This window comes from Lathamus discolor, chromosome 8 (assembly GCF_037157495.1).
Source record: "Lathamus discolor isolate bLatDis1 chromosome 8, bLatDis1.hap1, whole genome shotgun sequence".
Taxonomy (NCBI): Eukaryota; Metazoa; Chordata; class Aves; order Psittaciformes; family Psittacidae; genus Lathamus; species Lathamus discolor.
Genome location: NC_088891.1, coordinates 449,430 through 463,453, shown reverse-complemented (window position 1 = coordinate 463,453; position 14,024 = coordinate 449,430). Strand labels below are relative to the sequence as shown.

The window sequence follows — 14,024 nt, the reverse complement described above, 5'->3', positions numbered from 1 at the left end:
TCCCGCTCTGCCACCCCACGGCGCCCATTGGCTGAGGCGCCTGTCAGTCACTCTCAGTCCCGCCCCGTTCCCGCTCTGCCCCCCCACGGTATATTGGACCTCCCCCGAATGGAATAAACCCCCATCACTGCAACCGCCTCTTGGTGTTATTTGGGTTGGAGGGACCCCAAACATTTGTGGGGGTCTTTGGGGGTTCCAAAAAGCTTGGGACCTGTTGCGGGGGGGGAGAGGGTTGCTGGTTTCGGTGTGGGGTTCCAGAATTCGTCCCACTCGACGCCTATTGGGAGTGGGGGGGCAGAGCGGAAACGGGGCGGGACTGAGAGTGACTGACAGGAGCCTCAGCCAATGGGAGCCTGGGGGTGGTGATGCTTAACGGGGCCACTCACCGCCACCCCCCCATCTCCAACGCCTGCAGTACCGCGTTTTGGCCACATGATGGCAGCAGCTAGCGCTGCACTGAGCCACTCACCTGCCCCCCCATCTCCAACACCTGCAGTACCGCGTTTTGGCCACATGATGGCAGCAGCGACCCGTGCCCAGTTTAGAAATAGACAAAAATGGCTTAAAACAGGTTAGAAATGGGGGAAAACGGGTTAGAAACAGAAAAAAATGGCTTAAAATGGGTAGGAAATGAGAAATAATGTGTTTGAAGTGGTAAAAAATTGGTTAGAAATGAAGAAAAATGGTTTAGAAAGGGCCAAATGGCTTAAAAGAGGATAGAATCGGACACAAAAGGGTTACAAAGAGCTAAAAATGGCATAAATGATGTTAGAAGTGGCGAAAAATGGTTAGAAATGGTCAAAACTGGCTTAAAACTGGTGACAAATGGGCAAACATGCATTAGAAAAAGAAAAAAGTGGTTTAAATGGAGTCAGAAACGGGCCAAAAAGAGGCAGAAATTGAAAAAAATGGCATTAAACAGATTAGAAGTGGCCAAAAATGGGTTAGAAACGGCGAAAACAGTTTAGAAATTGCAAATAAAAGCTTAAAACGGTTTAGAAGTGGGCATAAAAGCATTAAAAGGGGTCAGAATTTGGCAAAAATGGATTGGAAATGGCCAAAACCACTTCAGAAATACAAACACCCCCCCCCAACCAACATTAAAATGGGCTAGAAATGGGAAAAATGTGTTAAAAAAAAAAAAGCCAAAATGTCTTAAAATGGCTTAGAAATTACCAAAAATGGCTCAAAACGGGTTAGAAATGGTCAGAAATTCGTTAGAAGTGGCAAAAAAATGGCATAAAATGGGTTAGAAGTGGCCAAATTTGGGTTAGAGATGGCCAAAAATGGTTTAGAAATGGGAAAAAAAGGTTTAAGATGGGTGAGAAATAGTAAAAAAATGGCTTAAACTGGTGAGAACAGGGCAAAAATGGGATAGAAATGGCCGTAAATGGCTCCTTCTTTCCCTCCCTCCTTCTTTCCTCTCCCTCCTTCCCTCTCTCCTTGCTTCCCTCCTTCCTTTTTTCCTTCCCTCCCTCCCTCCCTCCCTCCTTCCTTCGGAATGAGAGTGATTACAAGAGCAGAGGTTCTGAGACAATCTAATGGAAGAGAAGGTAAGAATACAGTTGAATACGGGGAAGAGAATAGAAGGGAAGAGGACCTAAGAGATTACTAGAGAAGAGCATCCAGGGGAAAAGAATACCAGGGAACGTAAGAGATCTAACAGAATCTAAGATTAGAGAGCTGAAGAGCACCTAAGAAGAGAATATAGGGGGAGAGAGTATCATTGAAGAGAAGAGAATCTAAGATTACAAGAGTAGAGAAGAGAATCTAAGAGAAGCCAAGAGAGAAAAATTGAAGAGCATACAGGAAAAGGGAAGAGAAATTTAGAGAATCTAAGAAAAGGAAAAGAAGAGACTGTAAGAGTATACCAGCAAATAAAACAGAAGGGAATCTAAGAGAACAATATGTAAGCAAATATAGAAGAGAGACAGGAATAAGTGAAAACACTACACACTGTAAGACAATATAGGAGAAAATAAGAAAATGCAGGACTACAAAAAAAGGGAAGAGAATATAAAAGAGGGAAGAGACTCTTAGAGAGCAAAAGAGAAGGGAATATAAGAGAAAGGAATATATGAGAAGAGACTATAAGAGAATCTAAGATAAGGGAAGAGAACGCAAGAGGAGAGAATTAAAAAGAAAAGAGAAGGGAATAAAAGAGAAGAGAATATAAGGGAGAGGAAGAGACTAAGAGAATACAGGACAAGAGAAGAGAGTAAAGAGAAGGGAATAGAAGAAAATGTGAAAGGATACAAGAGAAGGGAGAAGAAGAGAATAGAGATTAGAAAAGACTAGGAGAATGGATGGAAAGAGAATATAAAAGAATCTGAGAAAACAGAACCAGAAGGCAAAGGAAGAGACTGTAAGAAAATGGAAGAGACTAAGAGAATAGAGGAGAACAGGAGAGAAAAGAGTACAAGAGACGGGAAGGGAAGGGAAGACAGACGGGAAGGGAAGAGACTGTAAGAGAGTATTAGAGAAGACAAAAGCAATGTGCTCCTGGCTTGATAAGGTCTTTATTTTTTCAGGACAACTATCTGACTTCATTAAAAGCAGGAATCTTTAAATATAAATAGTCTTGTCTGTCGTGGAGCTCCAAACCTTTGCAGCAGTCATCCAGCTGTGAGAGGCAGCTGCACAAAGGGAATCCTTTCTCTAAGGCGAGCAGCTGAGCAGCAACCTGTTATAGCCACCCATTAATGTCTAGCTGCGTGGCGACACGAATGCCACCAACGGAGCAGATAAGCTCTGGCACCAGCCACCGACCAGGAGGGGATGCTGCTGCGTGCACGGAACGCAGAGGCAGAGCGCTTGCTGCGTGTGCACTGAGTAGCAAGAGTTTTCCATTCACATCCCCAGTGGCCTTACCTCCTCCTCCCGTGCCACTTTGCCGTGCTTCACTGCGGCACCCGAGGACCCTGTCCCTATACGGCTGGGTTCGTGAGCACACTGCGCGCCGGGCAGCCCGCATCACCTGCGGGGCTCTGTGATCACCAGGCTGCGGCAGAGGCAGCAGTAGAGAGGGGTCCCTTGGAAATGTGCTGTCTGCCTGCAGGCACCGCGCTGTTACGGCACCTCCTTGAAATCGGGGGCTAAATACACATCTCTGTCCCTGCGAGTGGTGCCCGGGGCTGCCGGGAAAGCGAATCTGTGGACTAGGCTCCGTGTGTTCTGGTCTGTGAGCCCCCCGTCAGCTGTGGTACAGCGGAAGTCCTGTCCCTGTAAAATGTTTGGCAGATAATACCCTTTAGGGAACTAGAAACCCGCACTGATGCTGCGTGCCTGGCAGGCTAGGAAAGGTAGATACATTTGGGGTTACGCACACGAAAGCTCTACACCCTGCTGCGGTTCAAGTGCCATTGTTCCTATAGGCAGATGGCAAAGCAGCCTCAGGCCTCCTGCTGGGCTCAGGGGTCCATCAGCTGCACCAGAGGAGCCTTGCTTTCAGGACGTGACACTCGCTATGCTGGTAAGTGACCAGTTCAAATAGGCTGAAATGCAAGCGAATTTGCCCAGAGCTGGGTGTTACTCCCACTGGTACCGGTACCTGTGGTAGCAAACATTTAACGAGAACCACATGCTGAGCAGACCTCAGTATTTCAAACAAGCCAGTTTCCCCTCCCTGGCTGCATTACACTATGTTCCTCCAGATGAACTGAACCTCATGTCAGCAAAGCACTTTAGCTCAAGGTACCAAAGACGAGCTTCAGCAAGGGCACAATCGCACCAGACACGCCAAAGAGCGTGAGGAGGAGAAGCCCTTCCGTAAGAAAGAAGGGCAGCTGTGGCTTTGGGGTTTTAAAGAGACCCTCAGCAGCTGCAGGGAAACACCTGCATGCCCTGGGGTTCTAACCATAGGATCACAGAACGGTTTTGGCTGGAAGGAACCTTTAAAGGTCACCTCGTCCAACCCCTCCCCTGCAACGAGCAGGGACATCTCCAACTACATCGGGGGGCTCAGAACCACATCCAGCCTGGCCTCGGATGTCTCCAGGGACGGTGCATCCACCACCTCTCCGGGCAACCTGTGCCAGTGCTTTACCACCCTCATTACAGAAAAATAATGGGACTGACCTGCAGTGCCCGGTTCTCCCTCCCTCTGGCCCTTGCCTTCTCCTCAGCAGTGCAGCTCCTCTGCTGCAGAGCTGGGATCCCCCTCAGGAAAATCAACTCTGAGCCCTGAAACTGCCCCACGAGTCTCCGCCCACACAAGCGGGTCAGGATAGCAACGCTTTGTCAAGTTGTCACGCACATCACCTAGACGGAAGACATCGTAAACAAGGACAACACACAGGGAGTACTCTGGTGGACTCCCATCGGGTTGGAAAGACTGCATGGGTACTAATTCAACAAAGACAATACCAAGAGCTGTAAACTCTGCTGGCAGTACCCAAATGTCAAGAGGAAACTGGGGAGCTGCATTGTTACAACATCCAACAGGATGATGAGAAAAACAGTGGTAATTCCCCGCAGAGCTGCTGCAAAACAGCCTGCAAGCAAACCGATTGCTGCTTAGGCAAAAAGCAATGCAATGGTCTCAAATCAGGAAAGCAAATCAAGCTGAGATTTCCTGTGACAATGCTTTCAATTACATGAATGTACTTGACTGGAAGGGAAAAAAACTTCTTGAATTAAGCACGCAAGCAAGTTGAACAAAATAATTCCGTCCTTGTTCAAGCAGAGGACGTGGTTTTGCTCTGATTTACTGCCCCAGGTGTTCCTATAGGAGGATCTAGATCTGTCCAGCTGTTGAAGGGACACTCTGCATTTATGCCAATGTAAGAGGAAACAAAGTCCTGCATCCAGATCTTGGGCCCCAGCTCCAGAGGGACGTGGAGCCGCGCAAGTGAGCCAGAGGAAACCATGGAGATGCTGAGAGGGCTGGAGCACCTCTGCTCCGCAGCCAGGCTGAGAGAGATGGGCTTGTTCAGCCTGGAGAATAAAAAGTTCCTTAAGGGGAAACCTTAGAGCAGCTCCAGTGCCTACAGGGGCCACAAGAAACCTGGAGAGGGGCTTTGGACAAGGGCGTGTAGGGACAGGCCAAGGGGGAATGGCTTTAACCTGCCAGAGGGGAGACTGAGACGGGCTCTCAGGCAGAAGTTCTTCCCTGTGAGGGTGCTGAGGCGCTGGCATGGGGTGCCCAGAGAAGCTGTGGCTGCCCCATCCCTGGCAGTGTTCAAGGCCAGGTTGGACAGAGGGGCTTGGAGCAAGCTGCTCTAGTGTGAGGTGTCCCTGCACAAGGCAGGGGGTTGGAACTGGATGAGCTTTAAGGTCCCTTCCAACCCAAACCACACCACGACATTTTTCCATCCCTGGTGATAGGCAGGAAGGTGTTAAGTCCCCCGCTCCCCATCCCTCTCTGGGGATGGGCACTCACTGTAGGGGCAGCTCTCCAGCGCACAGGGCAATTCTCCTTTTGGAGACAGCCTCCTGGAAGGATGCAGCCATTTCATCCTGTTTCAGGGAAACACCTCTCCATGTGCTATCATCACAACCGGCCACAAACTTCCCCTTTGTTGGGGGAAGAGAGGGAAACTGATGTGTTTGACTCCTGGAAAAGCTCTGGGCTGTGATGAGAAACATCCTGCACACAGAAAAAAAAAAAAAAAATCAAGTAGTTTTGGGAAGGCCTGGCAAACTGCTGGACCTCGAGAAGAGCTTCACAGAAACTGCACTTTCCTGTTATTGTCAATCATTTGGGCTATACAGGCTGAGATACCAGAACATTGGAGTTACTGCAGATAAAGACTGTGAAGGTAGCATTTTATCCTGGCTGCTCTCCCCAGCCAAAACCACTGCAGCAAGCTGGGTTAATGCGTGGATTCACATGCTGCCAGCACCAATGCAGCCTCTGCTGCTGCACCTTTCTCTGCACAGTCACCCCAGCTCTAAACCTGGCTCCCACCCACATTTGCCTAGGGGCTCTTGTGCCTCTCAACACTCCCTCATGTTGTCTAGGCCTGAGGCTGCATTGAAGGTGCTGCTCAAATGCTAGAAACACCAGATGAAGGGACAACACTTGCAAGGGAGGCTCTTTAAGTAATACTTAAAAAACTAGTGCTCTGACCACTATTAATTTTCTTGCAATGCACAAATGAGCACACCGGGGCAAGCTCTCCTCATTAAATTTCAGTGTGACAGAGCAGAATCTCACAGTGTTTGTCTTAAGTGATTCTCTTTTAATAGTAAAAATACATCATTACTTTTACTGTTAAGCAGGTATCCTGCTTGTATAGGTTTACTAGATTATTTTCCATGATAGATAAAATAACCAACTGGAACAGTCAACAATGAGTAGTAACCTCCAGGTCTGTCACCTACGTCAACTGCAGCTGGATAATATCTCTACCCTTTTCTTTATACAGCACTTGTGATTTTGGCAGAATAATGTTTTAAAATACATTGAGACATTGGTTAGCCAAATGCTTCTCTATGATTCTATGATACAACATTAGGTACAATGACCTACCTCCTTTCGCTAGACAAAGCTCCAGGGTAATGGATATTTCGTAATATCAGAATTAGCAGTGGAATTCAGAACACTCTTTAGCCAGGCCCTGAAATATTTAACATGAAATAAGATACAACCTCCCCTACCTCAACTTCCAGACAATAACCCAGAAAGGACTGCTTCAGGGAAGCTTACTCTTGCCTACAGATAACAGCAAAAAAAGCATCTGAAGAAAATAACATTATTTTTCAAACCCTTTTTTTGCTCTCCCAAACACATTTTCTTGCTACTTTCTGTTGCCAGGTTTCCTTTTATAGAGAGCAATGATTTATGGGAGAACTCCTGACTTTCAACCAGCTGTAGCCACTGCTGAGATCAGGGAACAAACCTGACCTCAGTTAGGCAGGGAGTAATCTGCTTTCAATCCCGCCCCCCGCCCCCCCCCCCTTAAATGAACACAGTATATTTGAGAGTATTTTTCTTGTATAAAAACACAACACAATCAGCAGAAGGATATGAGGGGAAACTACAAAAAATGAACAAACTAAGTGCTCAAAGGCAAAAAATGAGCACTTTTCCACCAACAAATCCTAGTCTAGTAAGTGTATGTGCTATATTTATTAAGTAAAACAGTACAGAAATGACTTGATGATTACACTGAAGCTGACTGAAGTTTCTCCATCTATTTTCACCTTCCACTTGTGCTGCTAGAATCACACAAACTTGCTCTAAGATTAAACAGCTGAGAGCACAGTGTCCCAGAACATTTCCTCTCTTAGTTGTGCACAGTGTTTGATTCATAACCCAGATCTTGTTTAAACAGTCAGCTTCTGTCTGATTTCTGTTGGTGTCAGTTCAAATCCTACCGCTGCAATAGGAAGTAAAAGAATTCTCTGGACTCCACCTCCAGAAGGCAGAGTCTTAAACGCCTGAAGCACACCTCCTCTGACCCTGAGACACACTCATTAATTCCGGGTGCCTCAGAGGTTAGACAACATTTAAACCAGCCCGGCAGTGGTGGACGGTAGAGACAGCAGGCCCTCCAGCTCCAGCTCCTCCAGCTGAAACCAAGAAGTTTTGGGGAGGCAGTGGTAGACAAAGGGACAGTTTCCCTCAGCTGTGGGGTGTCTGGAGGTTTGCACAGGGACAGGGGAATTAGCTTCAGGTACCACAGATCTGACACAGTCTCAGAATCCAGACCCAGATAGTCAGAGATGACACGCTGCAGGCTGTCTTGTGCCAGTGGGATTGTTTTAAATATGCTGCCCTTTTAAGAGAAAGCAGTGAAGCTCTTGTGAAAACCACAAGTGATGACATTTGTCGTGGCTCATTCCACAGCCTCAGGTCAGCATTCAAGAAAATTCAGTGACCTGAATGTAAACAGGTCTACAAAAGATGCACAGAGTTTTTCATCTCAGTTCTGGGGCCCTCAAGGAGGGGGCATACACAGACAGAGAGAAAAATGCCTCTCCTTATCTTCATCAGGACTTAGTTATCGCCTTCTGCTTCCCCATTGTGAAGGCTGAACACAGAGCAAGTAGATTTCGAGGAACACAAGCGTTTTTCACTCTCATCACTACTGCGACTGCATTATGTCCCCTTACACATACACTAGTAGCCTTGCAGAAAAAGTATAAAGAGAATTTTGCTTACTTCTACGAGCGCCATATGCAGAGAAGATTTACCAAGGCAGAAACTGTAACAAGATCGTGGCTGAATCTCCTGAATATTTATTAACAGATACCAAGTTTAAAGGGCACTCACTAAACGCTAACCATGTTTGCCTGAGCTGCAGGTACACTCTGAAGTCTCTCTGGAATCCAGTACGAGAAACAGTGAGGTCAGATCCGGGTATTCCTTTAATATGGTTGTAACAATGCCACATGCCTGTTAAAAAACAATCAAGATCAAGTGAGTGTTTCTGAAGAGTGCAAAGACAAGGCTGGGGTTGTTTTAAACCTTGACAAGTGAAGTGTTTTGCCCTCAGCACGTCAAGTAAGCAAAACCCAAACACGCATTACTGCAAGACTAGTCAGCTATAACATCACATCCATAGAAAAGCAAGATCAGTGCAAGTGAATGCAGACTAAGCACACCCTGATTAGATAGTTCAGGTTGCTACATCTGGTGCCAAGTACCAGCACAGATGGATTCTTACTAAATTTCGCTGCCATTTAAGCCCTTCTCGCTTAATCATGTTTAAACCTAGGCACTAGCTCTCCCAGCTACAGCATCTAATTGATGTAATCACTTACTTTCTGTGCCCAAAATTAAGCAATACGTAACTCAGCACATAACTCATTAAGCACATAACTCAGGAGCCTTAAGAACTGGTTTGACACGCTCTGCTCTACCACTGTGGAGTACTTAAGTACTATAGGATACTTGCCACAGTACCACAACCACATGGAAGTACTCCATCACCTCCTGATACGTACGGACCTTGTGAGGACTGTTAACGTAAGTCTTGCAGAACTGCTTGAAGTAACTCCACTGATTGGGTTTGTATCTGTAGGAAGCCTGAACGTCAGCGTAGGTCACAAACCTGCCTGGGCTCTCTGAGACACAAAGCTGCGAGAAAAGAAGGGTTTGAAATACCATAACTTCAACATGCACACTCTGTGCTTAAAGACAACGCCATCTTTGGGCGACAGTGTCGTGGTTTAAACCCAGTCAGCCATAAATCAGCCATGCAGTCTCTCTCTCACTTCCTCCCTTTTCTTCCCCCTGCTCCCAGAGGGACGGGAAGGAGAATTGAAAGAATATAACTCTCACGGGTTGAGATAAGAACAGTTTAGTAACTAAGGTATAACACAAATCACTGCTGCTACCACCAACAATAATGATAAAGGAAATAACAAGGGAAGAGCATACAACACCTCACCACTCGCCAATCGAAAACTCACCTCATCCAGCCTGACCAAACACCTACCGATACCTTGACCAACCATGCAGTGAACTAGCCCTTCTGGGTAACTCTCAGGTACATCCTGGGCATGACTTGCTGTGGTATGGAATACTTCTTTGGTTGGTTTGGGTCAGGTGTCCTGTCTCTGCTTCCTCCTGGCTTCCCCTCCTCCCTGGCAAAGCATGAGGCTCAGAAAGTCCTTGCTCAGACTAAACATCTGAGCCGTAACTAAAGACATCGGTGTTATCAGTGCTGTGCCCAGGCCAAAAGTCAAAAACACAGCGCTGCACCAGCTACTAAGAAGCAGCAAAAAATGACTGCTACTGCTGAACCCAGGACAGACAGACACGCTCTGCAGTTAAAAAGAATGCTATCTTTATACAACCTATGAAATTAAGCCACTGCAAACTGCTGTTGTAGTTAAACAGTAAGCTGGGGTACCAAATGTCTGCCAGAGAGTTCTGAAATCGAAACCTAAAAGGACATAAGTAAAGAAAGAAAAGGAAGGGGCCTGCTGGACACCTGCACAGGCAACACATGGCCAGAAGCCTGTCCACAGAGCACCAGGACAGTCTAGAAACAAGAGACTTTCCCAGAAACAAGTCCTGGAACATTTTCAATTCATCCTCAAGTAACCTCCTGTGACACTACGCTCATTTTCAGCCGCACGCAGCGACCAGCCAGGTCAGACATATTCTGTCCTGTGGGGTGCTGGATGCACAGGCTGCGCACTGGGCCATCCACAGCTGTCTCATACATTAAAAGCACTAGGATTCAAAGGGCGTTTGTAAAGCTTTAACGAGACAAACTCCGTTTCATCTTCAGACGGCATAATTTTTAGATGGCAGAAAATTCCATGAGCAACCCTTAGACCAACTGCTGCCACATCTAAGGCCTTCAGATCGACGGCCAGGGCAAATCAGCAGCAGAGCACATAAAGATTCTGCCTGTTCTCAACAGGTTGAGTCTTTAAATCATTCAGCATAAACAGAGCAGCCCTAAAGCCACCCAGTCTGGTAGCTCGATGCGTCTCCTGCTACAAGCACCCTGCAACACAGATTGAGATCTGGATCGGCTCCCTCACAACGCTGTCTCTGCATCTGGAATACTAAGCATTTATGAAAAAACCTGATGACTTTACTGCAGCAAGGCTGGTGTCCAAAGTGGGGGAAACCAGAAGAGCAGCAGCAGCAACTGAAGTCAACAGAAAGGCTGTGATGAGCTGGCTGGGATCCCCCAGGGCACAACACAGTCTATTTGTAGAACAAAAGGAGCACAATGAGCCCTGCCCCTGCTGCTGCTGCTGCTGACCTCACTCATTTCATGGAGAGAGAATTTCAGTCTCCAGTTTCAGCATCTTAATGCTACAGTGAACAGCCTCATTTCCAAACTAACTCCAAGTTTAGATCTGAGGAAATAAACAGGGAATTCCTTGGCTACTTTCTAAATGGCTATTTCCATCTTCCCCCCTTTCCCTACCAATGAAGGTACAGTGTGAATTAAGGGCCCTCCGGGTCACCCGCCCCCCCTCCCCCCCCGTTTATTTACTTCCCCCCAGTACCGAGCACGACGTGCTGCGGTACGTACGCCTTTGGCTAGCCCAGGTCCGGCGTCCTGTCTCTGCTCCCTCCCGGCTTCTTGTGCCCCTCCTCACTGGCAGAGCACGAGGAACCGAGCAACCACTGAAACGTCAGTGCGTTACCAGCGTTATTCTCAGAGGAAAGGCAAAACTCAGCCCTGCACCAGATCCTAGGAAGAGAATTAACTCTGCTGCAGCTGAAACCAGGGCAAAAGGGGAGAGACAAGCACAGCGGCAGGGCGCAGGATGCCGGTCAGGAGCCTCCGAGGCGCCTGCGATTCATCAACGGAGACGAAGGCAGAATCAAGCGCGCCGGGGGCTCCTCACCCGGCTCATCCCCAGCAGCCGCAACCCTGCCGCACTGGGCGCTGTGAAGCTTTCCGCGCCGGGCGGCCAGAGGGCAGGAGACGCCCCTCTGCGCCCGCCCGAGCGGGCCCGCCTCCCCGATAACCCCGGCCTCCCAGTGGGCTCGGATCTCACCTGCTGCCGCCGCTGCCGGGACCCGGACCCGGGCCCTGCCCGCCGCCATGCTGCTCCCGGCAGCTGCGCATGCGGCACCGAAACGGCGCGCGGAGGGACCGGGGCCGGCGCGCGAACGCCGGGCTGCGGCCACGAGCACCCCTCGAGCCCACCCGCACCCCAATGCGGGTCCCCCGCAGCCATTGTTCACCGGAAGCCAGCAGCCACCACGTGACCCCGGCCACTTCCGGGGGCAGCAGCGGGGACGACCGCGGCGGCTCATTCGCGGAGGCGGGGCTGCAGTACCGAACTCCGGACACAGGGTGGCAGCAGCGAGAGCGCCGGGCGCCACACGGCGCCTCCCCCATACCCCCGCTGGACCGATTTTTGCGGGGATTTCCCCTCCCGGCATCCCCCCCGCCCCAACCCTTGCAGACCCAGAACGAAGGGGGTTGGAGTACTTTGGGGCCACCACAGCGGCTCCGGCTCCGCAAGCACAGCCCTTCATGGGAAGGTCTTTGTGGGGGAATCAGCCCCAAATCAGCTGTTACCCCCTTTCTTCAGAGGATTGCCCCCCCAATCCTCTACTCACCTGCTCCTCTCTCGAATCACCGCACCCCAAACAACACCACCCACCCCCACACTCCCGTTTTTAGTCCCCGCTGAAGGGGGATAAATCCCATAATGCTCCGCGCTAAAAGGGGGAATAGATCCCATAATCCTCTCCGCTAGGGGAATATATCCCATGAACCTCCGCGCTAGGGGTATATCCCATGATCCTCTGGGATAAAGGGACTATATGTCCTACATACCGCAGAGGATTATGGGATATTCTCCCTGTCGCAAAGGCTCATGGGATATATCCCTCCTTTAGTGAGGAGGATTATGGGATATACCCCCCTTTAGCACGTCTCTAATCACGTGGCAACCGCTAATACGCGGGTTCGAGTCCAGAGTGGGACGAATTCTGGACCCCCCCCCCCCGAACCCAGCAACCCAACCCCCCCCCCCAACAGGTCCCAAGCGTTTGGGAACCCCCAAAGCCCCCCCCCAAATGTTTGGGGTCCCTCCATCCCAAATAACACCAGCAGGCGGCTGCAGTGATGGGGGTTTATTCCATTCGGGGGGTCCAATGTACCGTGGGGGGGCGGAGCGGAAACGGGGCGGGACTGAGAGTGACTGACAGGCGCCTCAGCCAATGGGCACCGTGGAGGGGCGGAGCAGAAACGGGGCGGGACTGAGAGTGACTGACAGGCGCCTCAGCCAATGGGCGCCGTGGGGGGGGCGGAGCGGAAAATGGGCGGGACTGAGAGTGACTGACAGGCGCCTCAGCCACTGGGAGTCTGGGGGTGTCGATGCTTAACGGGGCCACTCACTGCCAGCCCCCCGTCTCCAACACCTGCAGTACCGCGTTTTGGCCACATGATGGCAGCAGCTAGCGCTGCACTGAGCCACTCACTTGCCCCCCCATCTCCAACATCTGCAGTACCGCGTTTTGGCCACATGATGGCAGCAGCTAGCGCTGCACTGAGCCACTCACTTGCCCCCCCCCATCTCCAACACCTGCAGTACCGCGTTTTGGCCACATGATGGCAGCAGCCGTCCCAGTTTAGAAATAGACAATGAAATAGACAAAAATGGCTTAAAACAGGTTAGAAATGGGGGAAAACGGGTTAGAAACAGAAAAAAAATGGCTTAAAATGGGTAGGAAATGGGAAATAATGTGTTTGAAGTGGCAAAAAATTGGTTAGAAATGAAGAAAAATGGTTTAGAAAGGGCCAAATGGCTTAAAAGAGGATAGAATCGGACACAAAAGGGTTACAAAGAGCTAAAAATGGCATAAATGATGTTAGAAGTGGCGAAAAATGGGTTAGAAATGGTCAAAACTGGCTTAAAACTGGTGACAAATGGGCAAAAATGCATTAGAAAAAGAAAAAAGTGGTTTAAACGGAGTCAGAAACGGGCCAAAAAGAGGCAGAAATTGAAAAAAAAATTGCATTAAACAGGTTAGAAGTGGCCAAAACTGGGTTAGAAACGGCGAAAACAGTTTAGAAATTGCAAATAAAAGCTCAAAATGGTTTAGAAGTGGGCATAAAAGTGTTAAAAGCGTTAAAATGGGTCTCAATTTGGCAAAAATGGGTTGGAAATGGCCAAAACCACTTCAGAAATACAAACACCCCCCCCAGCCAACATTAAAATGGGCTAGAAATGGGAAAAATGTGTTAAAAAAAAAGCCAAAATGTCTTAAAATGGCTTAGAAATTACCAAAAATGGCTCAAAACGGGTTAGAAATGGTCAGAAATTCGTTAGAAGTGGCAAAAAATGGCATAAAATGGGTTAGAAGTGGCCAAATTTGGGTTAGAGATGGCCAAAAATGGTTTAGAAATGGGAAAAAAAGGTTTAAGATGGGTGAGAAATAGCCAAAAAATGGCTTAAACTGGTGAGAACAGGGCAAAAATGGGATAGAAATGGCCGTAAATGGCTCCTTGTTGCCCTCCCTCCTTCTTTCCTCTCCCTCCTTCCCTCTCTCCTTGCTTCCCTCCTTCCTTTTTTCCTTCCCTCCCTCCCTCCTTCCTTCCTTCCTTCGGAATGAGAGTGATTACAAGAGCAGAGGTTCTGAGACA

General features: G+C 48.8%; 2 long non-coding RNA genes across 9 annotated transcripts; both read right to left on the bottom strand.

The window, feature by feature from the left end:
• Positions 1-2,500: 2,500 nt before the first annotated feature.
• On the bottom strand, positions 2,501-4,705 carry LOC136018835 (uncharacterized). Its single transcript, XR_010614604.1, has 2 exons — positions 2,872-4,705; positions 2,501-2,683 (listed from the first exon to the last, which is right to left on the bottom strand). It is a non-coding gene; the product is annotated as an uncharacterized LOC136018835 (long non-coding RNA).
• Positions 4,706-4,716: 11 nt separating this feature from the next.
• Positions 4,717-12,098, bottom strand: LOC136018833 (uncharacterized). Of its 8 annotated transcripts, none has more exons than XR_010614602.1 (5): positions 11,993-12,098; positions 9,361-9,534; positions 8,897-9,025; positions 6,473-8,341; positions 4,717-5,587 (listed from the first exon to the last, which is right to left on the bottom strand). It is a non-coding gene; the product is annotated as an uncharacterized LOC136018833 (long non-coding RNA). The 8 variants fall into 8 exon arrangements; XR_010614599.1 differs by lacking the exon at positions 11,993-12,098 and adding an exon at positions 11,422-11,604; XR_010614597.1 differs by lacking the exon at positions 11,993-12,098 and adding an exon at positions 11,422-11,604 and having other exon boundaries at positions 9,361-9,530.
• Positions 12,099-14,024: the final 1,926 nt, after the last annotated feature.